Here is a 10,426-nt window from a genome sequence, read left to right on the forward strand (position 1 = left end):
GGCAGCTATAGGCAGTAGGGCTGTGCGAGGCTTTGGACAGAGCTTCGGATCCGGAGAAGCTTGGGGCGCTTTGGGGTCCGAAGCAGCACGTCCGTGTGGAAGCGCTGGCCTCGTTCGGCTTCCCGAAGCGCTTCAGAGCCGCCTCGGAGCCACCTCCGAGATCCGGCCATAGGGTATAATGGGGAAACAATAAAATATCTATAACTTTGCTGTTTTTTGTCCGATTTGGATAAAATTTTCAGAAGTGGTAGGCTCTACAGAGAGGATGAAGCCTGCCAAGCTTCAAGAATATCGGTACAGGGATTTGGGGGGAACGGCACCCCAAATTCTTGAAAGCAAAACTCATGTAACGTCTAGACGTTACAACATAGCAGAGTGAAAACTGCAGAAGTGGTAGCTCTTACTGAGGCCACAAAGCTTGCCAAGTTTCAAGAAGATTGGTGCAGGGGTTTTGGGGCTACTGTACCCCAAATTCTTGAAAGCAAAACTCCTGTCACGTGTGTGTGTTACAACACAGGGGGGTCAAAACCGCAGGTGTGGTAGCTCTACCTGAGGCTGCAAAGCCTGCCAAGTTTTAAGATTGGTGCCGGGGTTTGGGGGGAACTTCCCGTCAAGCTGCAGACAAGCAAAGCTTGTGCCATGTGTGCTTGTGAGACTGTGCCTGTTTTGGAACGGGGAGGGGAGAGACTACTGCAGGCCGGGCTGCTAAGCTACTGTGTTACCAGTTACCAATCAGTCATGATTCACTCAGGGACCAGGGACTCAGGGACCAACTCAATCCACAGGACCTAGCTACTACATAACGACCTAAGGAGCATCAATTAGCGCCTACAAAACCAAGCTAAGGAGAGGAAAGAATCAATACAGACAATCAACTGCCCCAAGAGACAGTCTTGGCACGAGTTTTGCCCATTAGCAGCTACGGGTGCAGGGCCCCAGAACCCCCCTGCACCGATCTCCTCGACAGCTGGCAGGTGTCATGGCCTCAGCAGGGGCTACCATTCCTGCAGCTGTCACCCCGCTGCGCCTGAACACACAGTGTCACCCATCGCAGTTTTGCTTGTCCACAGCTTGAGGTACAGTTCCCCCCAAACCCCTGCACCGATTTCCTTGACACTTGGCAGACTTTGTGGCCTCGGTAAGAGCTACCAGCCCTGCTGTTTTGACCTCCCTATGGTGTAAAACACAGCTGTGACATGAGTTTGGCTTTCAAGACTTTGGGATACAGTTTCCCCCAAACCCCTGCACCGATCTTCTTGAAAATTGACAGATTTTATTCTCTCATCAGAGACTACCATCTCTGGAAGTCTCGTCTAACTCAGACAAAAAACAACAAGGTTATAGATATTTCATTGATTCCCCGTTATACCCTATGGCCGGATCTCCAAGGCGGCTCCGAAGCTTCAGAGCCACTTCAGCCAGATCGAGGTGGAAACCCGGTCCGGAGCTCCGGATCGGATCACGGCCATCTGAAGCAGCTGGATTCGAAGCTGGATTGCCAACTCACACAGGCCTAATAGGCAGCTGGCATCGGCTACTCCAGGGGCTGCTGCTGCAGCAGGAGCTAGGGTGAGTGGGGACAGGCAGAGCCCTGGGGGCTTCAGGGCACGGTGCAGCCCAGTAGCTACAGGCAGCTTGTGTCTGCCACTCCTAGGGACGCTGCAGCCAGGGCTGGGGTGAGTGGGGCCACAGCCCTTTCGCCTTCCCCCACAGACTTACCTGCTTGGGCGGTGTCTATGTAGATCGCATAAGAGCAAATTTACCTCATGTATAACAAATTATGGGTTTAAATATGCTCATTGCATAAGAGCAAATTTGCATATAAAGAACCTGCATAAATCAAGGGAAACCTGTATTTAAAACCCTCATGTGGTCCTTGAGAGAAGCCAAAACTAAAGCAAAATGCAGAAGGCAGTGGAAGAGAGATGGATGACTACTGTGAAGTCCATATTATGGAGAGCAGGTTGTATTCTCTTAGCCAGCCATATGTGGAAAATGATGTTACAAGAACTCTACTGCTTTGGAATTCATGAGTGGTGATGGCATAAATGCCAAGGTATAATGGCAGATTAGCTAAATCATCTTAGTACAATGCCAGGGGCTTGCTTCAGTTCTTCTGGTTGACCTAGCTGTAACTGGCTACCTAGTTATTCAGTCTGGGGAGTCAAAGATGGATATGATAGGCAGGGCTATAGCCAGTGACCAGCTTTAACCACATTAGCTTCATGAATTGTTTGGCTCAGGAAGACATCTGACTTGATGGATCTAATAGGACCCTGAGGCTTTGGCCTATCTCAGCAAACTTTGGTCCAAAACTAGTAGCTATCTGAAACCTGTTTAGTTACCTCACCTCCACCCCCCACCCCCTGACACAGGATTCAGCAGTATAACAAGCAGAGGGAGTGTTGGAACAACAGCTGCTATCACTGTTAGCCTATTTGATGCAACCACTGCAGCCAGCCTAGCCACTGTCACCACCCCTGGTGCCACTGCCACCCAGGGCACAGCCCTGGGCTCTTATACCTCTGACAGGGTCATTTTCTTCTGACCTTCCATCTGACCCAGAAGCAGAGGGACTTCTGTGCCCCAATCTGTTCCTTATTAAAAAAAAAACGAGAAACAGCATTGCTCTTTCCTGCCCAAAGAGGCAGTTTCACTTCATTGTCCAATGTTCCAGAAAACAGCAGATTCCTTTACTGGTGCATTGTGCCTGTTAAAATAAGGGGCACAAACCACTGAAGGTGTAAGGGTGGTGGGAAGAGAAAGAGAGAGGGAAATTCTCCAGTATCCCCAGTGCTAGCCTTTTTTAGCAGTATCAGAGAATCATAGTATCATAGAAAATTAGGGTTGGAAGTGACCTCAGAAGGTCAACTAGTCCAGGGTTTCTCAACCCATGGGTCGCAACCGAAAAGTGGGTCACAAGAATATATGAAAGGGTCATGAACAAACCTTAAAAATGGATCAACAAACTTTAAAAAATGGATTCTTCTTTAAAGGAGAAAGACGTGGGAAACCATGGCTTTTCCTTTGTAGGCTGTCAGAGTTCCAGTCTGCAAGAGGCTGCTTGGGGCTCCCCATGCCCCACATTCCCCCCCCCCCAACACACCCACCCCATACCCCACACACTGGGGGGGCTGGGGCCTGGGAGCGAGCAACAGTAAGTCCAGGGTAAGGGGCACTGGGTCAGGACTGGTCATTGAAGTTTACAAATGGGTCGTGGTACAAAAAAGTTTGAGAACCATTGATCTAGTCCAACCGCCTGCTCAAAGCAGGACCATCCCCCAAGTAGATCATCCCAGCCAAGGCTTTTTCTAGCCAGGTCTCAAAAACCTCCATGGATAGAGTTTCCACAACTTCTCTGGGTAGCCTGTTCCAGTCTTTTACTACACTTCTAGTGAGAAAGGTTTTTCTAATATCTAACCTCAACTTCCCTTGCTGCAACTTGAAACCATTGCTCCTTGTTTTGTCATCTGCTACCACTGAGAACAATCCAGCTCCATCCTTTTTGGAACCACCCTTCAGGTAGTTGAAGGCTGTTATTAAATCCCATATCAGTCTTCTCTTCTCCAGACTAAATAAGCCCAGTTCCCTCAGCCTGTCCTCAGAAGTCATGTGTCCCAGTCCCCTAACCATTTTTATTGCCATCTGCTGGACTCTTTCCAATTTGTCCACATCTTTTCTGCAGTGTGGGGAGACACAGAACTCCAGATGTGGCCTTGCCAATGTTGAATAGAGGGGAAGAATCACTTCCCTTAATTTACTGGTAACACCCCTACTAACGCAGTTCAGTATTCTGTTAGCCTTCTTTGCAACAAGGGCACACTGGGTGCATCTACACAAGACACGTTACCACACAGCAGACTAATTGACCACATGGTAAAGGGTCACCCTTTACATGTGCAGACTCTTACTGCACAGTCAATTAGCCTACTGCATGGTTAATTTGCTACCTGAAAATGCAGGTAGCAAATTAACCACACTATAGTTACCTTGGAGTAGTGCACATGTAGACACCAACTAGAAGCAAATTTGTTCTCAGTCAGCCCCACCACCTGGGGGCCACCCTGGGGCTAGCCCAAGGGCAGACAAAATATGGCCCATGGCTAGTCCAGGGGCCCAAAATACAGCCTACCAGATGATTTCATCTGGCCCACGGGTGAGTGCCTACCAATTCATTGTATCTGCCTGGCCCCAGGGTGACCCTGCTGTGCTTGCTCAGGGTCAAGCCCTGCTCACTCCTGTGGGGGCAGCACACACTATGCTCCCACCCTCACCAGCAGGACAGCCCAGATCCTGGCCCTGCAGGTAAAGAAGCAGCAGCGGGCCAGGGGGAGAGGAGAAGTGGTGGTGATGGGTGGGAGAGGTGGGGGGGGGGAAGTGGCAGCAGTGGTGGTGGCTGCCCAGGAAGTGGCAGTTACAGGTGCAGGGGGAGTGGCAGCAAGCAGGCCAGCAGGAGGAAACAGCAGTGGTGAGTAGGGGAAGAGCAGGGGCAAAGGAAGTGGTGGTGGCTGGCCTGGGGTAAGTGGTGGCAGCAGCTGCAGGTGAGGGGGAAGTGGCAGCAAGCAGGCAGGAGGAGGGAAATGGTGGGTGGTGGAAGCAGGTGGGGGGGAAGTGGCAGTAGCATCCATGGCCGAAAGGCGGGCATGAGGTGAAGGTGTGGTGGGGGGAAAGTGGCAGTAGTGGCCGTTGGCAGGGGGGGAGGTGCAGTGGTGGGGAAGTGGCCACAGAGGCGGGGGAGAGATGGTGGCAGCAGCGGGTGGGAACAAAGCAGCATCTGGGTGGGAGCACAGGGCCCATGCTGGTGCCCTGGGGCCAGAGCCAGCAGGGGGCCAGGGCAAGGCAGCAGGACTGCAGAGCCTGGGCCAGTGGGGCCACAGGGTGTGCCTGGATCCATCATGTCAGGCTTCCCAGGGCTCATAAGCAGGAATCCTGGTTTTCCCTGATAAAAGAAATCACAAATTCTCTGATAAAAAATCTGAGATAAAAGTTAAAGGCCCCCCACGGCCCCCGCCCCCCCCACCCTCGGCCATGCTAGTGCCCCTCACTCACCACCCACAGCCTCCCCAGTCCTGCTTGTGCCCCTTACTACCCCCACAACAACGCCCCAGCCCCACACACGCAGGCACAGACAGACACACAGACAAACACACACAGACATATACACACACCCCAGCAGGTAGGTGTGTGGAGGGGGATCAGGGGAAAGGAAGGGGTTGGGGCGACAGATTGAGAATGGGGGAGGAGAAGTGCATTTCTTTGCCTGCTCCCGGGGTGGGGCAAAGGCAGTGGTGCCCCTCTGCGGGCCACGCACGTGCTGCCCAGCTGGGGAGGGGGGAAGCTCACATGCAGTGACCACCACCACACCACTGCCACTGGTGGGGAAGTTGGCTAGGGGCTCAGGGAGCGAGGATGTGTTGGGGGAGGACATGGAGGGGCAGCAGGTACTCTTGGTGGAGCTTTCCCTAACACCTTCTCCTCCCTCAGCCCCAGGCAGGCAAACAGGCGGGGTGGGGAGGACAGAGCGCAACCTGGGGCACGGCAGCAGGGGGGCAAGGAGCACTGCCAGCCCCACACGACACACTACAGTGCCCCCGCACCCCCACCTTGGCTCACTCTGTGCCTGCTCCCAGGAGCAGAGCCAGGGTGTTGTGGGCAGCAGTGCCCCTCTGCAGGCTTCACAAGTACTGCCCAGCCGGCAGGGAGGGGAGGGTGAATGCAGCAGCCACCACCACCACACTGCCACCAGCAGCTGCCCCCACACTGCACCTCTGCTCACACACAGGGCACTGCCACTGTGTCCTGCGCCACTTGCCCAGAGCAGGGGTGAGGGCAGCAGTGACACTCTGAAGACCTCACATGCCTGCTCAGCTGGGCGGGGTCTCACATGTGGCGGCCGCTAACACACCACTGGGCTCTGTGCCCCATGTGGCTTTCCCACTGCCAGTCACAGGCAAGCAGTGCAAGGTGTGGTGGCAGCGGTGCAGTAGTGGTTGCAGTTGCCATGTGCAAGCTCCCCTTCCCCCCTGGCTGGGTGGCACGCATGTGGCCCACAGAGGGGCACTGCTGCCCTCACCACCCTGGCCCTACTCCTGTGAGCGAGCACAGAATGAACTGAGGTGGGCAGCTAGCAGTGCCCCTCGCCCCTCCGCCACCGCGCCCTGGGGCGTGCTTTGTTCCCCACCCCCTTCCCCCGACTGCCCACCCGCCTGCCCAGGCTGAGGGAGGGAAAACTGTTGGGGAAAGCATCCAAGTCTTCCCCCAACACATCCTTGCTCCCTCAGCCCTCAGCCAGCTTCCCCCCCAGCATTGCCCCACAACCCCCAAGCCCCACTTACCTCCAGGAATGAAAAAGACTGATCCTCTTGAGGCAGCCTCCTGTAAGTGATTGGGTCGGGTCCCACCCTTTCCTCCTCTCCCTCTACCTCTCATCAGGGCTGGAGCTTTCCCACCCCTTTTGCAAACAGCTCTTGCAGGTTAGAACTCAGCCAGCCTGCAGAGCTCTTTGCAAAAGGGAGAAATCCTTGGGTTTCCCTGCTAAAAGCGAAAATCAGCATTTTCTCTGATTAAACTGGGAAATCCATAGTTGTCTCATAAGTAGTTCCTGGGTTCCCCACCTCAGCTACCTGCCTCCAGGGGGAGCCCCACATGATGGAGTCAGCAATCCGGCCCCACTTATTGCCACATGCAGGTCATGGGGAATGGCAGGGAGTTCCACACTATGGAGCCAGGCCAGCTCTTCCCCTCTCCCTACCACCCCAGCTGAGCCTTGGAACAGGCTGCCTGCTGCAAGCACACAGCGGCCCACCTCCCTCTGTGAAATGAAGTGATCTGGGATGGAGGGCTCAGCTGCCTGTGCCAAGGCTTGCCCAGCTGACTTAGCACTGTCCCTGGGCTCCTGTGCATGCACTACCCCTGATCTGAAGCTGGGCAGGGCACAGTCCCTTAGTATAGAGCATGTTATCTCAAAAATGTTGAAAACTCTCTGTCTGTTTCTCCTGGCTCTGCAGGTCCAGCAGCTGCACACAGAGGGGAGGCACCAGCTGCATGTGGGGATGCACCATCAGGGTCACTGCCAGCTTTGGCCAGCCCCTCTGTATGCACCAGCTCCAGCAGCAGCAGACCCAGGACTGGACCCAGCTGCTGGACCAGCTGGTTACCATAGCAGAGGAACAGCTGGTGGACCCATGGGCCTGGCACACAGAGGGGGAGAGGGACCAGGTGAATGAGGTATTCTGGGACAGCCTCCTGACCCTTAAGGAGAGGCACATCATCCTCCTCAAGAGGATACTGGAGGCTAGGGCAAGCCACCATGGGAGCCAGGGCAGTGGAGGGCACAGAGGAGGACCACCAGGTGCTGGACACCATCTTAGCCTTGGAGGTCAAGGGAGGTCACCTTCATCCCACCTGCTGCCCAGCCCTAGCCACACCTGTCCCTTGGCAGCTGCCCACCACCCAGCCATAAGCCCTAACAGGGGGCTTGGGCTGAAGTGTAGCAGTGCTTCCAGCAGTCAGGTTCCCCTGCCGAGGCACCTGCTCCAGAGCCCCACCAGCCAGCCCCATGCCTGGGTGCAGCCCTGCCACTCACTCCGGCTCCATGCACCTCCGGAGCAGGCGCTGCCTGCAGCGGGGCAAGCACCACGTTGCAGGCCCTGCTGGCCCTGCTGGCCCTGAGCACTGGCTGCAGGAGGAGGAGCTAGCTGCACCAGCAGAGCAGTGGCCACCCTCACCCCTGGGCAAGACCCCCGCCCACTGGCCTCCCCATGGTGTGCATACCCACCATGGTGTGACCAGAGGCCAGGGTGCTGGGCACCTGTCCCCAGGCTCTGCCCCCTAGGCGACCTCACCCCAGGAGGGCACACAGAGCACACTGTCTGCACAGGGAAGAGGATGCTTTATTGGTGGAGGGTGGGGTGGTTGGTGGAGGTGCTCTGTGGATGGGCGGGTGGGGTCTGTTGTAGAGGGGAGGGAGGAAGGGCTCTGTGGTTTAGGAGGGAGGATGGAGGGTCTATGTTTGTGAAGGGGAATAAAGTGTTTTTCTGATAAATGTCTTCAGTAAGTGGTGCTGAGGGTGCAGGGTGGGGCTGTGATCCACCACCAGCCATCCAGGTGGCCTACAGCAGGAAGCACAGGAACAAAGTAGTCTGCCAGCACCTCTCAGGCCTGTTGCCCTGGCCCCCATGCAGCTCGCCCAGTCCTAGCTTGCCCAGGGTCTTGGTGGGGGACCCATCACTGTGGCAGCCACTGCAGCTGGTGTTTTCAGTCCCAGGTGTCTTCCCCACACTGTGCCTCCTCCAACCAGGCAACAAAGAAGAGCTCCCCCAGGCCTCACAGAGGTTATACAGCACACAGGCTGCAATGGTGACCTGGGGGATGTTGGCCTCTGCAACCTCAAAGCAGGCAGTGAGAGGGTGTGCCAGTGTCCCTTCAGGTGGCCAAAAACGCACTCCACCAGAGTGTGGGTCTGACCCAGGTACCTGTTGAAGTGTACCTGGCAAGGATTCAGCTGGCCAGTGTATGGACACATGAGCCAGGGGAGGAGTAAGTAGGTGGTCCCCAATGAGGGCCAGAACCATCACCACATCCAGTTGGAAGTCTGGCACTCCAGTGTGAAGCACTCACTCTCAACCAGGGCTAGCAGGGCAGAGTTGCAGAAGACACAGGCACTGTGGGTGCTGCCTGCCCAGCTGACACTCACGCTGGTGAAGGTGCCACAGTGGTCGATAATGGCCTGCAGCATGACAGAGTGAAAGCCCCGACAGCTGTAGTAGGGGCAGTCACCACAGGGTGGGCAGGTGATAGGGATGTGGGTCCCATCCAGGGCCCCAATGCGCTGGGGGAGCCCAGGGCATGGAATCCCACCACAACCTCCATGGGGTTGTGCACCAGCATGTCCTGGAGGGCACTGCACACTTCCAGGATGTCTTCCCTGGTGGCCACCTTGCCCATGCCAAAGAGGTAGCTGACATAGTGCAGGCCAGTGCTTGTGGCCAGCTTGAGCAGGATGATGGTCAACCAGGTGTCCATGGGGACAGGCAGCCACATGGTGGTTTTCTGCCTCTTCAGGTGCAGGCAGAGCTGATTGAGGAGCTTCTGGAAGATGGCCCGGGTCATCCAGAACAACTCCAACCACTGCTCATCATCCCAGGTGTGCTGGACGACATGCAGCCACCAGTTCTGGCTGGCCCAGAGGGTCCATAGGTAGCAGTCCTAGCTGGCCCAGTGGGCCCCGGGAGCTCATGGATGGCACTGGTGGTGGCGTCCAGGTGTGTGCTGTCAGCATCCCTGCCAGCATCCAGGCAACAGAAGCACAGTGGCAGGGGGCCTCAGGTGCCACAGTGAGCCTGGTCACACAGTCATGCAGCACGGGGGGGCAGGCAGGGCCGAGACTGGGCCAGGTGGCAGTCGCTGCAGTAGGGAAGCTCAGCAAGCAAGGTGGCCAGCATGAGCCTGTGGCATGGGTCATCACTCCCAGGGCCTGGGGGTGGAGCAGCCATCACACAGTGGACACAGGCTCCGGCAACAGAATCGTGGAGTGCTGTGCCAGTCAGCTGTACCCTGCTCCAGTCCAGAAATGCAGGTGGTCAGGGAGCAGTGCATGGGGCTGGCTTTTAAAGAGGGCCCCTGGCCACAGGCAGCTGTGCCCAGAGCCTCCAGATCCCCCTGGCTGCTGCAGGGGAGCAGTACAGGCTAAATCTGCTCCCAAATGGCTGCATGTGTAGACACCTGTCCGCGGTGTGTTTACTCCACGGTAAATTACTGTGCAGGTAACGCATATAACCTATATAGCTATAACCTATATAGCACTAATTGCATGTGTAGATGTACCCACAGTTGGCTCATATTCAGCTTATTGTCCACTGTAACCCCCAGGTCCTTCTCTGCAGAGCTGCTGCCCAGCCAGTCAGCCCTCAGCCTGTACCAATTCATGGAATTCTTCTATCCTAAGTGCAGGATTTTGCACTTTATTGAACCTTATGGTTATTTTTGGTCAAATCCTCCAATTTGTTGTGGTCTGTCTGAATCCTAGATCTACCCTCCAGCATACCTACTACTCCCTGGAGCTAGGTGTCATCTGCAAACTTGCTGAAGGTACATTCCATCCTATCTTCCAAGTCATTAGTGAAAATATTGAACAAAACTGGTCCCAGGACTGACCCCTGGGGCACTCCACTTGATACCAGCTGCCAACTAGATATAAAACTATTGATTACTATGCTTTGAGCCCGACAATCCAGTCAGTTTTCTATCCACCTACAGTCCATTCATCCAACCTGTACTTCCTTAGCTTTCTTGCAAGAATGTTGTGGGAGAACGTATCAGAAACCTTGCTAAAGTCAAGGTAAATCATGTCCACTGCTCTCCCCACATCCATAGAGCCACCAATCTCATCGTAGGAGGCAATCAGGTTGGTCAGTCATGACTTGCC

Source organism: Alligator sinensis, unplaced genomic scaffold, assembly GCF_000455745.1.
Source record: "Alligator sinensis unplaced genomic scaffold, ASM45574v1 scaffold14_1, whole genome shotgun sequence".
NCBI lineage: Eukaryota > Metazoa > Chordata > Crocodylia > Alligatoridae > Alligator > Alligator sinensis.